This window comes from Trichosurus vulpecula, chromosome 1, assembly GCF_011100635.1.
Source record: "Trichosurus vulpecula isolate mTriVul1 chromosome 1, mTriVul1.pri, whole genome shotgun sequence".
NCBI lineage: Eukaryota > Metazoa > Chordata > Mammalia > Diprotodontia > Phalangeridae > Trichosurus > Trichosurus vulpecula.
This window is the reverse complement of record NC_050573.1, coordinates 75,146,955-75,169,438: the sequence shown is the minus strand read 5'-3', so window position 1 is coordinate 75,169,438 and position 22,484 is coordinate 75,146,955. Positions and strand designations below refer to the sequence as shown.

The 22,484-nt window shown below is 40.3% G+C and overlaps 1 pseudogene; it reads left to right on the top strand.

Annotated features, from left to right (window-relative positions):
• Positions 1 to 18,289: 18,289 nt before the first annotated feature.
• On the top strand, positions 18,290 to 22,184 carry LOC118833099 (annotated as a pseudogene).
• The last annotated feature ends 300 nt before the right edge of the window (positions 22,185 to 22,484 follow it).

The following is a 22,484-nucleotide window of genomic DNA, read 5'->3' as shown; positions in this document are numbered from 1 at the left end:
ATGGTTGTGAAATACTACATATAGTGCTAGATTTTTAAAATGCAATTATTTTTGCTAAACTGTTTTGTTTTATCCCCCTCCCCCACCCCAGCAGGTGGTACGGCAGACAGAGTACTAGGACTGGAGCTAAGAGGAGCGGTGTTCAAATCTGGCCTTGGACATTTACAAGATACATAACCCTGCGCAGGTCACTTTGCCTTTATATTTGCCTCAGTTTCCTCAACAGTAATAATCACAGAGAGATAGTACTAGCATTAAGGGGGCTGTGGAAAGGTTTCTTGTAGATTCTAGCTCTGAAGAAAGTCAGAGAAGCCAGGCAGCAGAGATGAGGAGGGAAAGAGTTCCATACATGGGGGGACAGCAAGTGAAAATGCCCTGAGTCAGGCAATGGTGTGTTTTGTGCAAGGCCAGTGTCACCGAATTACAGAGGATTGGGGGCAGGGGGTGGCAAGTAAGGTTTAAGATGACAGGAAGGGGGCTAGAAAGGGCTTTAAAAGCCAAACAGAGCACCTTATATTTATATTTAAAATTATTTATTTAAAAAACAATTATATTACATATATACTTAATAATATAACCTTATATTACCTGGAGTTAATAGAGTCACTAGAATTTCTTGAGAGGGGGTAATATGTAAGACCCACACTTTAGGCAGCAGCTGACAGGAGCATGGAATGGAGTGGGGAGAGGTTCATGGTAGGGAGACCCACCTGCAGGCTATTTCAGTAGTCCAGGTGGGAGGAGATGGATGCCTGCACAGAAGGGTCTTACAAGAGAGATGCTCCAAAGGTAAAAAAGCCAAATCTGCCTACAGAAAGAACACTGCTGGGTGCACCTTAGCCTAACCAGGGCCCTGCTGGTGTCTCGTTACATACCTAGGACTACACAGGTAATAAGTGCATAGGCAGACTTTGAACTCTGATCTCATGACTTGAAATTCAGGGCTCTTTCCTTTTTCCCCAATACCTTGAGAGGAAGTTTCACATGAAATAGGTTCAGGTATTTCTAGAGTGCTTTGCAAAGAGATAGCATAAAAAAAGGAAATTAAGACTGCACAGGGCTTCCAATTCATATCCAACAGTGTAAGGGACTGTGAGTCACCGGATGAGATGAAGTATTTGTTTAGATGAGAGATCGTGCCTTCCCTCAGGCAGCTTACCATCTAGGAGAGAGATGAACTAAGTCTCTAGCGACAGGGGTGGGTGTGCTGGAGCCAGCTCTAACCTGCTTGAGAATGAATTGTTCAACTTTCAAGGAGAGCATTTACACCCCAGAAATCATAATCAGAGCTTGCTTTATTGGGTATTGTTTTGTCTAGACCTAAGTATTAACAATGCTGGGAAAGCTAGGTGCTGCAGTGGATAGAGCAGCCTTGCCCTGGAGTCAAGAAGACCTAAGTTCAAATCCAGCCTCAGCCACTTACTAGCTGTGTGACCCTAGGCAAGTCACTTTACCCTGCTTGCCTCAGTTTCCATAAAAATGAGCTGGAGAAGAAAACGGCAAACCACTCCATTATCTTTGTCAAGAAAACTCCAAATGGGGTCACTAAGAGTCAGATACCGCTGAAACAACTGAGCTATAACAAAATTAGTAATGTGGATTAAACTGAAAAATATGTGTACATACATTTTTTTTTCAGGGAGAGCTAGATTGTTAGGCATTTACTAACACACCTCTGAAGTACCTAAAACCTTTCTTGAGTCAGCAAGAATGAAGTAGAAGGCTCAGGAAATGAAGCCATCATCAGACCAGAATATAAGCACAACAACAGGCATTTATAGTGCTTTAAGGTTTTCAAAGGGTTTTATAACCATTATCTCATTTGAGGCTCATAACACTGCTGCGCTAGGCTCTCTTCAGCCCTTCGCCTCTCTGAAGATTGGGGGGTCATGATGTAGAGTGGAAGTCTGGAAACCGTGTAGAAAGGGGGTCAGCGTAAGTTATGCACTGACAGCAACACAGGCATCATTTCTGAGGGGTGGAAATCTCTGCTTTTCATTACATAGCTCCTAAACCATCACATATCTCTTTATAAAGCATCTCTTTTTTGTAATATCTGGAAATGCCAGGTCCTATTCATGTCAGATTCTCCCTCAAAGTGCCACGGAAAGAGTACTCAACCTTGAGTCATAAGATCTAAGTTTAAATCCTGTCTATGCCAACTACTATCCGTATGACATTAGGCAAATCACTGAACCTCTTTGGGCCTCAGTTTCTTCATCTGTAGAATGAGGACGTCAGACTGAATGACCTCTAAGATTTCTCCCAGCTCTATATTGATGACCCTATGAATTAAGATACTATGATCAATTCTTTGGCTGCAGGCTTGATGAGGCCAGGAGGGTGGGGGGGAAAGATGGAGAGGTATCAGCTCAACTCATGTCAGCTCAGCTGAAGCAGCTGTCAGGACAAAGATGCCTTGGGCTCATGCTTCCTCAACCCTTGCTCCTTTCTCTGCTGACAGTTTCTCACCCTCAGGCCAACATGCAAAACCTGGAAAAGACAGTCTGGGAATGTTTATGTTTTCACTGCATGCCTCCTAGAAGCATCTGTTCTATGAAGCCATCAGGAAGGGAGAAGAGAAGGGCTCCAGAATCTCTCTCACTCTGGATTTCTTAATACCTTTCTAAAGGCTGAGACAAAAGCATTATATATCCTGGGGGGAGAACTCTGTACCAAAATGGATTAGTGTAAAGGTGACATAAACACCTTTGATGGCCCTTATTTTGAGTAGGATGCAGAAGGCAAGAAGTAAAACGACTAAATATTAAGTGGAGGAAATGATTCCTAAGTTGTAATTATCCCTAACAGTGTGAACTGCATCTGCCCATCATCTCCCTTTCACTAAAGCCACACACACTGCATTTCACCCATGAAACAAGAGCCAGGACAGAGTGACTGGGAACTTTCTGTTCCTAGGTACCTAAAGCCTCTGGCAATGGGACAATGAGATACCAAGCTGAACTAAGCCCAATGATTTGCTAGGGATGGATCTGCCTGCCTGGATGTTGAAGTGGGAAAGACAGAATGAGTGCTTGAAGTGGAAGAAATTTAACAAAAGGAAATTAACCGTGGTCAGAAATCATACTGATTGCTGGAACAGTGTGTTAACATGTGCCCAGGGCAGGTAGAGAGGGCATCAGATGTTTGACTAAAGTTACATATAGGTGGAAGGAAGTGGCTTTTTAAAATGAAAATCCTAACAAGTGTAAGATAAGCTTGAGTTTGCCCTCCCCCTGCTTCCACTGTATAGAAATCACAGAAATGAGAGGTGGAAAGGAACATTTCTACTTTCATTTCTACCTATCAAGCTAATATAGTACCACAAAAAGAGAGATGACTATGCTGCTGGTAACAGACCCACCTTCATTACCCCACAAGCCCCCAATTCTACCCTTGTTTCCAAAATGTACTCACCTGGATTTTATTGGATCCTTGGGGAACAAAAGCAAAGCAGCTAGTGAGCGAAGGGTTAATGGATCCAGCTGCACTGAGTATCCCTCCTCTTCTCCCTTAGTCTGCCCAGAACTTCTGAAGGCCAAAAATCCATTTCCAACATAACTGGGGGGTCAAAAGGAGGCAAGAGATCTGGAGGGGTCTGAAGTAGCTGGGAGAGATGGGAAGATCAGCCCTATTCACAGCTTCATGCTTCCCATTAAAAGCAACAACAGAAGAAAGCTGATGTGCCAGTTGCCAGAGTCCTGGCTGCTGAAGGGGGAAAAAAAGAGGAGGAGGAAGAGTGGGGAGAAGGAGGAGGAGGAGAGGGGAGGAGGAAGACAAGAAGGAGGAGGAGAGGAGAGAAAGAGGAGAGAGGAGGAGGAGAGGAAGAAGAGGAGAGGAGAGGAGGAGGAAAGAAGAGGTTTCCCTTATGCTAGAAGAAAGGGAAAGGAACAGGAAAGGAGGAGAGAACCAGTCATCCAGCCCAGCTCATCTTCAGCTTGAAGTGTTTCAAGGGGACACAGCATGGAGACAGGAACCTGGCCAAGTAGATTTCACCCTACCAACTTCCCAGACAAAATGCAGTCTTCTTGTCTCCCTTTCAACAGTACACTAACCCCTCTGATATTTAGCTGTTTTCAGGAATAATGCTATTTCTCTCACCAGATCCTTTCTGCTTTGTGTTTCTTTTACAAAATCAGAGGGATGAATGGGGGAGGGGATGCACCTACCACCCCAAACCAGGTAAGGAACAGTTCCTGCACAGTCATCTAGCAGAAGAGAAGTCAGAACAAGGGGGTGGGGAGGTTGTAGAAGAGAGGAGAAAATAACCAGGGCGAGGGGGGGTTGGCCTTGTGTTTATTTGTATTTATTTCCCTCACCATCTCCCCTACCTATCTCACATCCCAAGTCATTTCTGTTTCCTGTCACCTTGCTATAGTTATTAACCAATTAAAATAAATTAAAACCAAATTCAGCTAAATTATTTATGCCTTTTTAAAAAAAAAGGATTAAAATACAGTTCCAAATCTTCCCCTTGGGCTATTTTGCTCATTCCTATCCCAATTAACTCTAAATTGCCTTCTCTACCTCTTCCTTGGGTTGAGAACTATATTATTAAAAAGAATCTCCCTGAGAGAGGAGAAAAAGGGGCATTGAACAAAAATTGAATCAGAATCATTTAGTTTCTGAAATAACAAGACTCAGTTATACTGGCTTTTGTCCCTGGGAAGTTGAGGGATCCAGTGTCTTTTTTTTTTTAACAGAAAACCAAGACAAAACAAACAAACAAACAAAGCCAGCAAACATTTTTCTCTTTGTTGCAAGATGTATTTGGAAAGAACATTTTCACCTTTTTCTTAAAGTGTTATCAGGGAAAGGCAAAGAAAGTACTTATCCCATGGGATTGGATTAGATGAGCCCAAGCTGGGAATCCTTCTTACCCCATCGACTAGATCACGTGTCAGCCACATAATGGGAGTTGGACTCTATAAGAGACACTGTCCTTAAGAATCAGGGCAGAGTTCCAAAGCAAAAAGCAAAACCTGGGCTGGATTATCCCAGAGTTCATTTAATCTCCTGTCCCCCTTAAGATACAACGGGAAATTTCCCAGCTTTAAATAACCATTTTTAAGCATACTCTCCCTCAGCCTTCTCCATCATGCAATGAGACAGTGTTTGTGGTTTGTGGTGTAGTGTGTCTGTGTTTGTACAGCTTGCCATGAGTGTTTAATTATTCTCATTTTCAAACCACACTGATTATATGAGTCATCTAAAGTGACCAGACACCCTGGGTTGGGAAGAATAATTATCCTGTTTCTTCTAACTTTTGTCCAGTGACTTAAAAGTCCTTTGAAAAATAGCAATACTATTTTTTTTCAATTTGTAAATGTCAAGGACAAAAGAGTGCTGGATTGGGAGTCAGGGGACCCAGGTTCAAATCCTAGCCACCTATGTGACTTTGGGCAAGTCACTTAACCTCTCTAGGGCTTCAGTTTCAAGTGTAAAATGAGAGCATTGGATTTGATGACTTCTAGGGTCCCTTCTAGTTCTAAATCTATAATTCTATAATTCGTCTATTTTTCTGTACTAGAATACAGCATGACCAAGGGAGAGGGTAGAAAGCCTGTTTTTGTTGTTCAGTCATGTCCAACTCTTCACGACCCCATGAACTATAGCATCCCAGGCCCTTTTATCCTCCACTATCTCCCCAAGTCTGTCCAACCTCATGTCCATTACTTCCATGATATTCTCTATCCATCTCATCCTCCACTGTTTTCTTCTCCTTTTGCCTTCAATCTTTTCCAACCTCAGGGTCTTTTCCAATGAGTCCTGTCTTCTCATTATGTAGCCAAAGTTTCAATGAATAGCCTGAATTAATTTATTTAAGTATTGACTGATTTGATCTCCATGTTGTCTGAGGGCCTCTCAAAAGTCTTTCCTAGTACCACAATTTGAAAGTGGAAGAACCATAGCCTTTACTACACAAACCTTTGTTGGCAAAGTGATGTCTCTGCTTTTCCTTCTAAGCTTTCCTTCTAAGAAGCAAGCATCTTTTAATTTTGTGAGAAACATACTTAGTCTAGGAACAAACAATACTCATTGGAAAGGCAGGAAGGTTTTCATTATATTTTACATTTATTCTTTCTGATGCTCCCTTCATGGAGTACAACTTGTTCAGACAAATGTGAGCCCTTTTATTCTGCTCCCAATTCGAATTTCCCACCTTGTTCTCCATTGGCTGGTTGCAGCCTCCTGAACTGCCCATGTCAAACCCCCCTCAAACAGCTTGTTAAGCATGAGTACAAGCTTCTAACCATCCACCTGATCAGAAGCCTAGTTCTGCTAGATCACAGCTCTGATTAGAACCAGTCACCTCTGATTTACATCTTACCATCACTCACAGACAGGAGGAATACTTTTAATCCTGTGGAAACAAAATTCCTCCTATTGTTTCCCAGAATTTCATGACTGCACTTGCTGTATGCAGTGATCTTTGAGTCCAAGAATATAAAATCTGACACTGCTTCTATTTCTTCCTCTTTGCCAGGAATCAATGGGACCAGTTGCCAAGACCATAGTTTTTTGGTGTGTTTTTTTTTTTCATGTTAAGCTTCAAGCAATTTTTACATTCTCCTTTCACCCTCACCAAGAGACTTCTTAACTCTTCTTCACTTTCTGCCCACGGAGTAGTGTTGTCTGAATGTCTGAGGTTATTGATATTTCTCCTAGCAACCTTAATTCTGACTTTTGATGCATCCAGCCTGGCATTTCACATGCTGTACTCTGTATATAAGCTAAATAAATAAGGTGACAATGTACAGCCTTCTCATACTCTTTTTCCAATCTTAAATCAATCAGTTGTTCCATGTTCAGTTCTAAATGTTGATGTTTAGCCCTCAGGAGGGTTTCTCATGTGATAAGTAAAATGATCTGGTACTCCTATCTCTTTGAGGACTTGCCACATTTTGTTGTGATCCACACAGTCAAAGGCTTCAGTGTACAGAAGTTCAGTTTTTTTCTTGAACTCCCTTGCTTTCTCCATAATCCAGCAAATGTTGGCAATTTGGCCTCTAGTTCCTCTGCCTCTTTGAAAACTATTCTGTTCTTCTGGTAATTCTTGGTTCGCGTATTGCTAAAACCTAGCTTGTAGAATCTTAAGCATAATCCTGCTGGTGTGTGAAATGAACACAATTGTTCAGTAATTTGAGGATTCTTTGGCATTGCCCTTCTTTAGGATTGGGGTGTAAACTGATGTTTTCCATTCTATTGGCCACTGTTCAGTTTTCCAAATTTGCTAGCATACTGAGTGCAGCACTTTAACAGTATCATCTTTTAGGGTTTTAAATAATTCAGCTGGAATTCTGTCACCTAGCCTTATTATTAGAAGTGCTTCCTAAGAACCACTTGACTTCATTCTCCAGCATTTCTGGCTCTCGATCAGTAACCACACCATCATGGTTTTTGGTGATAAGATTTTTCTTGTATAGTTCTTCGGTATATTCTTGCCACCTCTTCTTAATCTCCTCTATTTCTGTTAAGTCCCTACCATTTTTGCCTTTTATCATGCCCATTTTTGCATGAAATGTTCCCTTGATTTCTCTAATTTTCTTTAAGAGATCCCTTGCCTTTCCCATTCTATTGTCTTCTTCTATTTCTTTGTATTGCTCACTTAAGAAAACCTTCTTGTATCTCCTTGCTATTCTCTGGAATTCTGTATTCAGTTGAATACCTCCTTTCCTTTCTCCTTTACTTTTTGTTGTCCTTCTTTCCTTAGCTATTTGTAAAGCTTCATCAGAAAGCCATTTTGCTTTCTTGTTCTTCTTTTTCTTTGGAATGTTTTTTGTTACTGCCTCCTGTACAATATTGAGAACCTCTGTTCATAGTTCCTCAGGTATTCTGTCTACAAGATCTAATCCCTTAAATCTATTCATCACTTTCACTTCATATTCATAAATGATGTTATTTCAGTCACATTAATATGGTCTGATAGTTTTCCCTTCTTTTTTCAAGCTCATGATCTAAGCCACATTCAGTTCCAGGTCTTATTTTTAATTGACTGTATAGAGCTTCTCCACCTTTGACTGAAAAGTATTAATTAATCTGATTTCATATTGACCATCTGATGGTGGTGACAAACTCAACAAGCTTGAAAGATTAAGTCTTTGTTAAGGCCTTTCTATGGAAGGTGTGAACATTTCCACTGATACCATATTTGGGATTCTTATCCCATATGCATGATAGGGTGTGAAGAGTCCCTTGAGCTGTGTGCTTGATTAAATCGTAGCTATGAGTAAAACATAGCATGTCAGTGCTATGCTGGATATGACCTATGCCTTGAAACATGGCACATGAAATATGAAAGGTTGAGCAGAGAGATCAGAGTGGGAACAGAAACCAAAGATGAATGAACTTGAGCCACTGGGGAAAGGGAGCCTTTTTATCCCTTCGGGCTTCCTCAAGGACCCCCTTAGATAGCAGTAGCTGAAAGCTTTGTAAAGCACTGAGAACTCCTAGACCTAGTCTTTAAAAGAGAGCAAGATTTCCACTCAAATTCTTAAACCAAGCTTCCTAGGCAGCAGAGTACTGTTCACAATGTGGAAGAGCAAGCCTGGACTTTGCCCTCTAATATGATTATGGACTATGTGGACTGTGCCGATCTAATGGAGTTGACTCTCTAGCAACTCTGAGTATATTTCTTTTAGGGGACCAGGGAAAAACCATAATGGCACCACTGGTATACACAGAGGCTGAACTGACACCCAATCTGTGCTCTATGCATGGGCTTTATATCTATTGATCTCAAATGTGTTTCCTTTCTAGGAGATCGTCAACCACAGGATGTGCTATAAGTGTAGAGGACAATATGGTCCCTGGGGGAAAGTGCGATTCACCTGGATGAGCAGATCCAGAGGGAGGCCCTGGGATAATGATGTTACCTGTGATATTCGATGTACAACCAAACAGACTGAATTCAAAGCAAGGAAAAAGGTAAAGTCCACAGCTAATTAGTAGAAAGTTGGATATATTCCATGCAATTCCAATCAGTTTCCAATTCTTACATGTGGCATCCAAAACCAGACTTTCAAAAGGCACTTATCAGAGCAAGAAACCGGGAAAGACAAGCCCAAATAAGAGGTGAGAAATGTGGCCTGGAGCTTGGAGTGGCCACCTGAACCCTTACTGTGAGCCCCTTTGTGCCTAGGTTTGACAAAGTATTATGCAGGTAAGAGAATGTCAGAGGTGGACAAGAATTTAGAAATCATCTACACCACTTCATTCTTTTACCTTGGCTGGAATTGCTCTCTTCTCTAAGCTGCCAGAAAGTTGAAGACCAGGGTCCAAACTGGCTTACTATTTGTATGATAGGGTGAACACTAATTTAATGCCTTTGATTCACTAGAGAGGTTCTTAAACTGATAAAATTATCCAGGCCAGTGTATTTTCTTAGTTTCAGTAGGGTGGAGTGACTGATTGACTCATTTGACCCCCTTTCTTTACAGTGAAATAAAGTGATTTCAAGAGGGAAAGTGAGGAAAAGACTAAAAGGATCAGGAAAAGCTTTATGTAGAAGAAGAAACTGAGTTATATTTTGGGAAATGCTGCAGATTCCACCAGGTAAAAGTAGTGCATTCTAGACCAGGGCTTCTTAAATTTTTTCCACTCATGATCCTTTTTCACTTTTTTTGTCAGTATTCATTGGTGTGGTGTGGCCTGAGGGTATGCTCAGGGCATGGTACGCATGCTTTGTGTTCAGAACAAAAGCTGCAGTGAAGTTGCCTGATGCAACATGAGCAAGGGCTACTAGAAACACCTTGGATTCATTACCTGTTTGATTTTTAATTAATTTCTGATCATTGTGAGTTCAAAAGCCTTTTACCGTGGCCAAATTTTTCCTTACCCCGTATGGTGTCATGACCCACAGTTTAAGAAGCGTTGTTCTAGACATGAAGGGTTGCCTGTGCAAAGCCCCCGAGACAGGAGATAGAATGGCATGCATGGCCAGCGGCTCTTTGGTCAGTTTCACTGAAATAGAGAGTATGTGTAGGAGAATCATTCAACATTACACTGGAAAGCTGAGTTTCACAATGTAGGGGATCTTACATGCCAGGAGATTTTATCCTAAAGATTTTTTCACAGAAGAATGTCATGGTCAGACCCATGCTTTAGAAATATCTCTGTGGAGGATGGATTAGAGAGAAGAGACCCTGGAAGCAAAAAGACAAATTAGAAGACTATTGTAATAGTGCAATGAATCTATTAATCACAATGTATTTATTAAGTACTTACTGCATGCCAGCGTCTATTAGGTTCTAGGGATACAATACAAAGTATGAAGCACCCCCTCCTCACAAGGAGGTTACAATCAAAGGTGAGAGAAAATAACTATATATATATATATATATATATGAAAATAATAGCTATGAGAATAAATATATTTATTAATACTTTCTCATGTATGAGAATAATATTTATTAATTCATTCTTATATATGAGAATATAGATTTACTCATATAAGAGCATACTATATATAATAATGAATATATTTATTAATGTATTTTCATATATGAAGAATAAATATATTCTCATATATTTATTAATTGATCCTCATATATGAGTATATTTATTCATATATATGAGCATATTATACATGATAATAAATATATTTATTAATATATTTTCATATATGAAGAATAAATTCTCATATTAATTAATTGATTCTCATATGAGAACAGATATTTACTCATATATATGAGTATACTATATATTATAATGAATATTTTTATTAAGATATTTCACATATGAAGACTAAATATATTCTCATGTATTTATTAATATATTTTCAAAAATGAAAATGAAATATATGAATATATTCTTATTTATATGAAAATAAATACAAGGGTTTCGGGGGAAAGAAAGCACTGGCATTTGGGGGAACATGGAAAGGCTTCTTGCAGAAGCTACTGCCTGAGCTGTGTCTTAAAAGAAAAGAGGGATTCTACGAGAAGGATGTACAGTTATTGGCAGCAGGGGCAATAGAGGAAAGGGTTTGTTTTTATGTGTTTTATGTGAGGAACGGAGGGAAGTCCAGGTCGGATGGATCACAGAGTGTGGGAGGAGAATCCACGCACAATGGGGCTGGAAAGATTGTTTGGGGTCAGGTTGTAAAAGACTTTTTATATTTTTATATTTCATCCTAGAGACAATAGAAAGCCACTGGAATTTACTGAGTGGGGAAGTGATACAATCAGATCTGCCTTCCAGGAAAATCGCTTTGGTAGCTGTGTATAGGAGATCCCGGAATGGGGAGATACGAGGGAATGCAGGCCAAAACTAAAGCAATAGCTGGGTGAATGGAGAGAAAGGGTCCAATGAGAGGTAGAAACAGTAAGATTTGGCAGATGGGCTATCTGAGGCATGTTAAGGACGACACTCACCAGGTTATAGACCTGGAAGACCGGAGAAATGGGGGTGCTTTCGATATAAATAGGAAACTTTGCAAAAAGGGTGGCTGGGGGAGAGGGGAAAGAGAATGATCTATGTTTGGTGCATGTTGGGTTTTTGAGATGTCTTTGAAATAGATATCCAGTTTGAAATGTCCAATCAATCAGTGATGAGGGGCTGAAACTTTAGGGGAGAGATTGGACCTGTATATATAGATGTAGGACTCAGCTATGTATGATCATTAGATTCCTAAGAAGAGAAGGGAGGGAAGGAAGGAGAGGAGAGCAGAGGATTCTCAAAAAAGGTAATTGTGGCCAGACTTAGAGAAAAGGCTATGTGAGTGGAGAAAAGGGAACAGATGCTTTAGAGGTAGAATCGACGAGATCTGGCTAATGATCAGACATTGAAGTGTGTAACTACAGGCTTATGTATGATCATGACCAGGTTAGACTAGGCATCTCACAGCCTCCAGAACTACAAAAGGGCTCAATGAGTGTGAATACTGAATCCCATGAAGTGGTTGCATTATTCCAATTTACACGGTTTGTTTCTTTTAAGCTGGAACCAATGACCATATTTTACATAATTGTAATTTGGAATAGTGTGAATTCAAATACATGTGACCACTTCACAGGATTCATTATATTCACACTAATCAGGACCTGGCAGTTTTGTTTCATCCCCCATGAATTTCATATCCATGGGGATATTTTCCCACCCTTTCTTTCTCTTGGGCCTTTTCATCTGTACTCCTCCTCTTTGATCCTTTATTCCCCATGGTCTCCCTCTTTTTCCTCCTCTCTGAATGTCCTTTCTTTTCCTAAAAACCCAGAAGCTTCTGTCTGTGGAGCTGAGGCACGTACACACTGCATATCCACGAGCCCCTCAAAATGTCAAAAGCCACAGGTAGGGTGCTGTTGCCTCTTTAGAGCAACCTTAAATCTGACTTTCCTAAACTCCCACTCTTTTTCCTATCACTCCTACCCTGTCTTCAAGAATGTGAGGGAGAGAAAGCCACGTACAGTATATTAAGCCAGTCAAGTTTACTAATCCTGCTTTCATTGTTAATCAAAGGCACTCTGAGAGACCACTCATTCTACGGATTCTATGGAATTCAGCCAGGAACACAAGCAGCCTTAGGAAGAGAAAATCTCAAAACCAGGATCAGAAAAAAAGGGAAACCTGGAATATAGAAAACGCCCATTTTCTACAGTCATTTCCCTGAAATAGGACTCCTGAATCAGCACCTAATTAAGTCTTCTGACTGGTATAACTTCTCAGTTCTGTGTTATTTGAAGTGGCTTCATTGCTGACTAAATAGCCCCCTTAATATTCAAGTATTTCTAAAAGGACACTAAAGTTAACTATGTTCCTACCATTCCAATGGAAATTCCAAGGCTACTGTCCCCTAATGCTCACCACAACTATTCCCTTATCCTTATTCCCTGATCATTAAAGAAGGAGAAGAATTAGTACGTTCTAGGAATGAGAGATGACAGGCTGAAATTGGGGACTGCTAATAGTCTAGTTTAGGGGCAGCTAGGTGGTGCAGGGGATAGAGCACTGGGCCTGGAGTCAGAAAGACTAGAGTTAAAATCTGGCCTCAGATACTTATTAGTTGTGTGACCCTGGGCAAGTTGCTTAACCCTGTTTGCCTCAGTTTCCTCACCTGTAAAATGAGCTGGAAAAGAAAATGGCAATCTACTCCAGTATCTTTACCAAGAAAACCCTAAATGGGGTCACAAAGTGGACATGGCTGGAAATAACTGAACAACAACTATACTTCCCACAGTGTGAGCTCCTTAGGAGCAGAGATTATTTTTTGAACTTCTTTGTAATGCCAGCATTTAGCACAGTGCCTGGCACATAGTGAATAATTAATAAATATTTATTGGCTGACTATTCTAAACCTTCTCCTGTTCCCTTAAGCTCCCAACCACATCCATATCCCCCTCTTTTTCAGCAGATGAACTCCCCTCCTACTTAACCATGGAAACCAAGTTTATCTTTTGTGAGCTCACCAATGTCCTTTTCACCATATTTTAAAATCTATGTCAGTGTATTCTCCTATTGGTAATCTGGTGAAGCCTATGGATCCCTTCTCAGAATAATGTTTTCAAATACATAAAATTTAATATATAGGACTACAAATAAAGCCAATTATATTGAAATAAAGATGTGATTTTTCCCATTTAAGTTCATGGATCCCTTGAAATCTGTCCTCAGACCCCTTGGGGGTCTGTGAACCTCAGGTTGAGAACCCTTGCTGTGTCCTCCTCTATCTACTCCTTTGTTCTAGTCTCAGAGGATGAGGTGATTCTTCTTCTTTCCAAGGCCACCCCCTCTACCTGAGCTCTCAATTGCATCCCCTCATGGCTCCTTCATTAGCCCACTCCACACATTCCTTTTCTCTCTTTCATCTTTAATCTAGTGTTCAATCTACTGGCTTTTTCCTTGCTTCCTACAAATACGATCTCTCCTGGTTATCTTCCTCCCTTTCCCAACGTCCCAGTCTCCTCTGTGCATTGTCCATCTCCCACACCCGTCTTCTCTTCTTAATACTCTTTACCTTGGTCATTCCAAAGGTCGGATGATCACCTAAACCTATATATTTCAGCCCCGACTTCTCTCTCCTAAACTACAGTCCCACATCTCCAAATGCCTACTGATCATCTTCATCATGAAATACTACCAGCATCTCAAAATCAAAATGTAGAAAACAGGATTCATTATCTTCCGCCTCTAAAACCGTTCCTCTTTCAAACCTCCCTATTTAATAATAAATACTCAAAATAGCTAGCATTTGTATAAATGCCTTAAAGTGCTTTGAAGCTTGCAAAACACTTTATAAATATTATCTAATTTTATCATCACAACAATCCTAGGGGGTAGATGCTATTGTTATCTTCATTTTACATATGAAGAAACTGAAGCAGACAGAGGTTAAATGACTTACACAGGGTCACATTGTTAGTACCACCATCTTCCCAGTGACTCAGGACACCCAAAATTAGTGGGTGTGACACAAGTGAAAAACAATCAGCAAAGGAGACCAAGAAGTAGTGGTCAGACAGATAGGAGAAGGACCAAGAGAGAAGAGTGTCACAAAAACCTAGTGAGGAGAAAGTACCTGGGAAGAAAAGGTGATCAGCAGTGTCAAGTATGGAGCAAACTCCATTAGATTTGGCAATTAATAGATCTTTGGAAACTTTGGAAAGGGCAGTTTTAGTTGAATGATGATGTAGAAAGTCAAACAGCAAAGAGTTTAGGAGTAAAAGAAGAGTAAAAGTTGGGGCACATAGACACCTTTCTCAAATGCAGAGTGCTCCCTGGCTTAGACTCTAAGCATCTGTATGACTTGAGTTTCCCAAACAGCAGGTGAGGCATAATGGCCCCACCAGCTTCTCATTAGAAGGGATATGCAGGCCCCCCTCTTTAGCTGAGCTAAGATCTTATCTCATTTCCAGATGAAAAGCTCATTTACTCTTGTGTGTTCTTTGGTATATTCTAATCCAAATAACTTTTCCAATTGCTGTTTGCTGCTTTTGTCAATAAAGAGGTTAATTAGCTATCTGTGACAGTCTTTCGTATAATCGGTATTTGGTGGGAGGGAACCAAGCTGGCTAGTCTAAGCCCTTAGGAGCAAACTGGCTTTCATTCTGAACCCAGACTCCTAATTCCTAAAGATATTGAAAGGATGGCAGATAGATATAATTCTAGCATAACACCTGAAACTGAAGGAGAAATTGTCCTGCCTCAGTAGTCCTAGACCTTGACTGCCCCATCTCTCCCATATCCTAACTAGGCTGTGGGTGGTACCAGCATGGCCTTCCTCCTGCTCTCCACAAAAGTGAACCAGATCATAGATCATATCTGTCCATGCTACCTATGAGCCTTGTCTCTCTCTCTCTCTCTCTCTCTCTCTCTCTCTCTCTCTCTCTCTCTCTCTCTCTCCATATATATATATATATATATATATATATGTATATGTGTGTGTGTATATATATATATATATATACACACACACATATACATATATATATATTTAGACAATCCCAAATATATATGTAACATATATAAGAATGAGTCATCGTCATCATACTCAACAGATATAAACAAGAAGTTTTCAAAAGAAGAAATGCAAGCTGTCAGCAAATATGAAAAAATGCTCCAAATTGCTAATAATAAGAGAAATGTAAATTTAAATAACTGTGAGTTTCTACTTCCAACCCATCAAATTGACAAGGATGACAAAAATAGAAAATACAATAGTTGGCAGGGATGTGGGAGGACAGGCACACCAATGGTGGTAGAACCATTAATTGGTCTAACCAATCTGGAAAACAATTCCAAACTATACCCAAAAAGTCACTAAACTGGGTATATACTAGTGATGGTACCACTAGGCATAGATACCCCCCTCCCAAAGAGATCGATGCCCTCAAAATTGTCTAAAATACAGCATGGACCTCTTCTGTATATTCTTGGTCTAATCTAACTTGTCTTCCCATCATTGTTTTCTGTAGTGCTATTTCTGTTTCCTTATGCAGAATATCAGAGACTAACATTAAAGTCAAACCATAGTTACTCCATTGTTACTGATATAGAGAAAGATTTTTGCAATAGTCCTGACAGATCCTTCCCATTTTTCTTCTATTTGTTGCCCTTCCTATTTCAACCTTAAATGCTCTTGAAATGATCTGGGTTAATTTTTTTCTGTAAACTTCCTTTTCCCTCTCTAGTCTTAATAGATTATTCAAAATTCAATTTATCTCTTGTAGGGAGGTATATGTCAAGCTTTCAAGCTAAGGTACCGATTAAGCCAAAAATATCCTTTACAAAAGAAACAATAGCGTTGTCATTACTTATTGATTAAACCTAATGTAGCCCATGTAAATGGCTATGTCATTATAGGATTTAGAAACTGTACAGCAACAAACTTAACAGGAACAGCCCCCATTTCTTCCTCTGTATTCTGAATAAGGTGAATGTCTAATAAATGTTCATCATAATCATAAGCTTCCAAGTTCTAGAGAAACACATTTGTTCAAGATCAATATAGAGAACTAACAAAATTTACTAAGTGCCTATTAGTTATTTGCACAACATGTATGCTGAGTCTTTCCATGAAAGAAAATGGTAAAATAAATATAATCAGTCAACAAACATTTACTACATGTCTTCAGAAAATCACTAAGCTATGCATGCCCTTTGACCCAGAAATTCCACTTCTGGGGATGTATTCTAAAGAGGTCAAATTCAGTAGGAAATGAACCATATGTACAAAAAATATTTTTGCATTTTTTTTGTTGTAGCAAATAATTGGAAACTAATTGAGTGCCTATTAACTGGTGAATGGCTGAACAAACTGTGGTATGTGGTTGTAATCAAATATTACTGTGCCATAAGAATAACAAATATGACAAATTCAGATGAATTTGGGAAGTCTTATATGAGCTGTTGCAGAGTGAAGTGAGCAGAAGCAGAAAAACAAGTTACACAACAATATTACACAATATATTTGTTACCTTGTAATATATTGTGTAATATTAGTGTAACATAAAAGAAGACAACTTTGAAAGACTGATCAATGCAGTGATAAATCATGACTTCAGAAGTCTGATGATGAAGAGGTGATGGACCACATATGGTCCATGTATTCATTTGTTGTGTTTGATTATATTTATTGGCTATAAGGAATAACATCTATTGGGGATGGAGGTGCCATGTGTGAAGGTGAGTGAGTAGTGGAAAGAAGGAAGAAAAGGAAGAAAGAGAGAGAGAAAGACAGAGAAACAAAAGAGAGAAAGAGAGGGAGAAAGGGAAGCAGAGAAAGACAAAAAGAAAGAGAGAGAAATAAAGGGAGAGAAGGAAAGAGAAAGTAAGAGAAAGAAAGAAAAGAGGGAAGAAGGAGAAGGAGGGAGGATAGAAGGGAGGAAGGAAAGAAGGAAGGAAAGGAGGAAAGAAGGTAAATATCCTAGTAATTCAGTAAAATATTCTAATAATACACTAAAGAAAAGAAAAAAGAAATTCAGAAGGAAATACAAACAGCAAATTTGCTACTACCTTTTAAAATTAAACATATACTCTTTTTTGAAAAAAAAACAACTAGGTAACAGAAGTTGACAGTTTCATATAGAATCCCCTTTTTTGGTTCTTTGTATATTGCAACATTAATGTTAATTATTATTAATTTCATAAGAATACAATAAATATCCACACTATACCTAGTACTTTGCCAGGTGCTAAGTACACCTCTACATGGGCAGGTTTAATAACATGACAAGTTCAAAGCACCTTAAGAGGCCACGTGAACTTTTTGCTTCTCAGAAGTGCTATATTTAAACCATAATCATTCACCTTATTCATGAGACCCCTCCCCCAAAGATGGATCTCTTTCTCTCTCTCTCTTTCTCAGAATTGTGTGCTCTTGGGCATGAGAAGCATTCCAATCTGGCAGGAATTAAACTGAGTAGTGAAATTTGGCTGCCTTTCCCTTTTTTAAAAAACCCAAATATATCAGCTCCAGGTAGAAAACACCAATAAGGAAAACAAGAGATTCTGACACCAAATCTAATTATTTTGACCTCAGCAGATGTTGACAATAGAAAAATCACATTATAGGAAATGCCAAAATTTAGTTTTGGTGGAATACTGATGATGAATATGGTAATACTAGATGTAAAAATTATTATCAGCCTGGTGATTTTTAGAAAGAAAATTATTATTTGGTGAAAAGTAACCATTATGGAAGAGTCAGTGCCAAGACAGAGCTGAGGACACAGTCCAAGGTCCCCCTCAAATGTGTGCCCCCAAGACCAGAATGAAAAAGCAAGCACTGAGCTCCCTCTGGGTGAGTTTCAAGGTTCCTAGAAGCAAGAAGCAAGGCCTTAGTCTCCCAACAGCCATGTGGCTGACACAAGTCATCAGCAATCTCTACCTCTTGGCAGAGGCCAAGGCAGCTAAGGTCAAGAAGCTAACAGGCAGCAAGACAAATGAAAGAGAACTAAGTGAGAAGGCAGATGACCTGGCAAAGTGGAGCCTGGCCTTGGACCACTACCATGCCACTGCCTAGGAGCAGAGATAGTGGAAATCATCTTACTCTCCCCTTTGTCAGTGGCTTCGTCCCTAGGGCTGATCTTAGACTGGGGGAGGCAGCCACAGCTTCACCGGCCAAGGCAGGGCCAAGCAAGGACAAGCTACATGAGAAAAAAGTAGAAACCAATCTGGCCAAGCTGCTTGCAGCTCTCAGCATCTCCTGGCCCACAATGTGACATGGAAACTGGGTAGCTGCCTCTATGGGCCCAGCTCTGTTGGTTTTGCTGACTACTTGGCCCAGAGAAGCAGGAAATATAGCAATTATGAGCACTCTAGAATCAGCTTCTGAGACAAGTAGTGCACCCTGTAAATAGTCCATTAATGAGTGGCCCCCTGGACCACCTGAACCAAGCTTCCCAAGGTCACCAAAGAAAACTGATGGTACCCTCATCCATCAATGCCATGTTATTCAAGCCTCACTGGAATGAAATATTCCATCGTGAGATTGTCAACAACCATGGTTTCATAATGACTTGCTCCTACCCAGATGAGGTACCCTTGAGGCAACCCACAAGGTCTTTAGAACTACTATAGTGATGAGACCCCAAAACTCCAGATTACTGAGATGCTTCTGGCCCATAAGCTCTCAAGCTTCATCATTATCACATCCCCACTATGTGGAGCTCCTCTCCTGACCAAAAAACAGCTGAAGACCTGAGTGGGAAAACTGTAGAAGAGGGCTGTGGCCATTTTCCATTTCAAGGACATTGTAGAGGTTACCCACAACCTCCAGAAACAGCTGGCTGGCCTGGGCCTAATCAAGGCCATTGACAAGGGTGAAGAGGACCCATCTCTGATGTCAGGCAAGAAAGACCTCTACCTGTAGAGTGTCTTCCATGACACAGCTTTAAATAGGATACAAAGGGCCAGCCCTTTGACTAGGAGATTAAAGGACATGAGAAGCTGTGGAGCCCCAAGCTCTTCAATGCTGACCATTCTTTCATTTTCCTGGTCAAGGATGCCCAGTGTGGCTCCCTGCTCTTCATTAACCATTTGGTCCAACCCACTGGCACAAAGAGGTTAAGTGACTTGCCTAGAGTCACATAGCTATTAAGTGTCTGAGTCAGGATTTTAATTCAAATCTTCCTGATTCCAAATCCCATGCCCTATCCAATACATCACCTACATGATGAAAAGTGATTACATCCTGATCTGTGGTGGTGAGCATAGGAATAAGAATTAAAGGTGTGCATTTAACTATGAACAAATTACCAACTCAGCTACTCAATTTCATATTATTATTGTTGTTCTGTTGCTATTATCATCACCAACAATAATTCACATGCACATGGTGCTTTTAAGGTTTACAAGGCACATTTTTTACAGCAGTCCTGTGAGGTAGATACTATACATATTATTATCCTCATTTTATATCTATACACAGGAAAACTGGCCTGTAGTGGGCATCGCTTTGAGCATGTGCACACATTCTTGGCCAAGTGATCAAAAACTAAACATTTCTTTTTCTAGAAGGATATATATGTATAAAGTGGAAAATGGACATTTGATCATGAACTGAACTTTCTAAAATTTATTTAGACAACGAGCTTAAGACATTTTTATAGCTATTCAAGATGGTTTGCAATGAGATACTAGAAACTATCATGCGTGCCATCCTTATGGACTTGTCATTCATAGCAAACATTTCTATATTTACAGCTTTGTTTTTTATAGCAGAGTAGAAATGTTTACAAATTTGGGATTCATGATTCCGTATTTAAAGTGTGTGCTTCTATCTCTCTCACCTGTGACCCAGGGAACACCGCCCCCCCCCCAACAAGAGGCTGTCACTATGAACTCACACAAGTCCAAATTTATTTTGGGAATGACAGCAGACTGACCCCAAATGAAGGGAGAGGGAGCATCAGGCTTCTCTCTCACCAGCTCTACCCCAAGGGTGTTCTTAGAACCAATTGTTAAAATTTCAATATGAACATTTACCTCGGAAATTGGCAAACTCTACAAATCAGAGCTTAATTCATTATTTTGTTGATTGTCTAGACATAAGAAATTGATGAAGAAAATGTTAACAATGCAAATTAAACTTAAAAGTGTGTCCTGCATACATTTTTTTTCCAGAGAGCTGATTATTAAACATTTACCAGCATATCGCTGCTTTTCCTCCTTCCCAGAGTAGCATTCCAGGGATCTCTCCCAAAATTTAGGCATGTCTCATGTCTAGAGTATTCCTGAAATATGGATGTCTGGGTCCTTCCAGAAAGGTTACGCAATACCTTATGTGGGTATTAGGTGTAGAACAGTTGTTTATTTCCCTCGCCACTGAAAATATTTAAGATGGAAAAAGCTCCCAAAATCAACAAAAATCTCAAATGCTCATTATATCCCCCCTTCCCCCACAAAAAGTGAAGACCCTCTGTGGGATGTTTAGACAGCTATTCCACATTCATCTTAGACTGCATCATCATTCAGTGTAGGTAAAAGGTTCAGAATTCACAAGGTCCATAAATCCTGGCCAGCCAGAGTTCTTTGGCTGTGGGAGAATCCTAACAGTGGCCATCTTCTGAGAAGCTCTCTGCTCTCTGGGCAGCTGATAGCTGAATCCGCAGCTCGGGAATTCTTGACTTACCAAGTTATCTAGGCAAGCACATGTTCCTGCAGCTATGTGCTTGTAGCCACCGTTGGAGAAATATAAAGAAATCTACATTCCTCCCCACCTTTGCCTAAAGTCCAAGGGAGAGGACCTGGAAGAAGAGTCCAAAAGAAGAGAAATGAGCAAAAACATTTCCACAGCTTTGTGGCCCAACTGGAGTCCATCCACCTCACTGACTAGAGGCTATCCTCCTGATTCTCAGTGACCAGTCATCAGCAACCCTTCCCCCACCCCAACCCCCACCCCAGCCACAGTCCCTGGTACCAATTAGAAGTAGCTGTGTCATCCCAGAAAAGTACATGTCCCCAGTACTGAGTCAGAGCACATGACCGGATCCACAAAAGGTATCCCAGTCCTAGATCAGGTATTTCCTTGATCACTCCTGTTAGATTCTATGTACACAGGAATATGAAATATGTCATTCCCTTTTTCTCACTGTCCCACCATGCCTATCTGACTATCTACCTCTGGGTTTATATAGGTATAAAATTTATGTATATCAGGTATTTATTAAACACCTACTACATGCCAAGTATGGGAACACAATGACAAAAGTAAAAATAATCCCAGCTCTCAAGTAGCTTAGGGGAGAGAGAGAGAGAGAGAGAGAGAGATGGGACGGGGGGACAGGGTAGGGTAGGATAGAATAACATAGGATAGGATGGGATGGGGTGGGATGGGATGGGATGGGATAGAATAAGGTAGGGTAGGTTAGGCTAGGGTAGTGTAGGATAGAATAGGATAGATACAGGATGATTTTGAGGAAAAGCACAAGCAGTTGGAGGAATCAGGAAAGGTCTCAGTCGAAAGCAACTCTTGAACTAAGCCTTGAAAGAAACTAGGGACTGTGAGACAAAAGGGAGAAGGAAGTATATTCCAGGCACGAGATAGCCAGAATAAGGTACACAGGCAGGAGAGATGGAGTGTCATGTAGGAGGAACACCAAAGAAGACCAGTTGGCTGGATTGAAGTGTGTGATAAGGGGATTCATGTGTAACCAAAACCTCTGTCTCCAGAGTCCTCAATGTTCTAATTGCCAAATTGAATGGCCTTTTCTCCATACTCATCCTTCTCCATTCTTTGCAGTCTTTGACACTGTCAATCACTCTTTTTGATACTCTTTTCTCTAGGTTTTTGTGACAACACTCTCTCCTGATTCTCCTCCTACCTACCTGATTGCTCTTTCTCTGTCTCCTTGGCTGATTCTTCATGCAGGTCAGGTGCACACATATCCCCCAAGGCTCTGTCCTAGGCACTCTTCTCCCTCATAATGCTTTACTTGACAATCTCATCAGCTCCCATGGATTCAGCTATCACCTCTATACAAATGATTCTCAGAGCTATTAATCCAGCCCTAACCTCTCTCTTGACCTCCAGTCTTGCACCTTCAGCT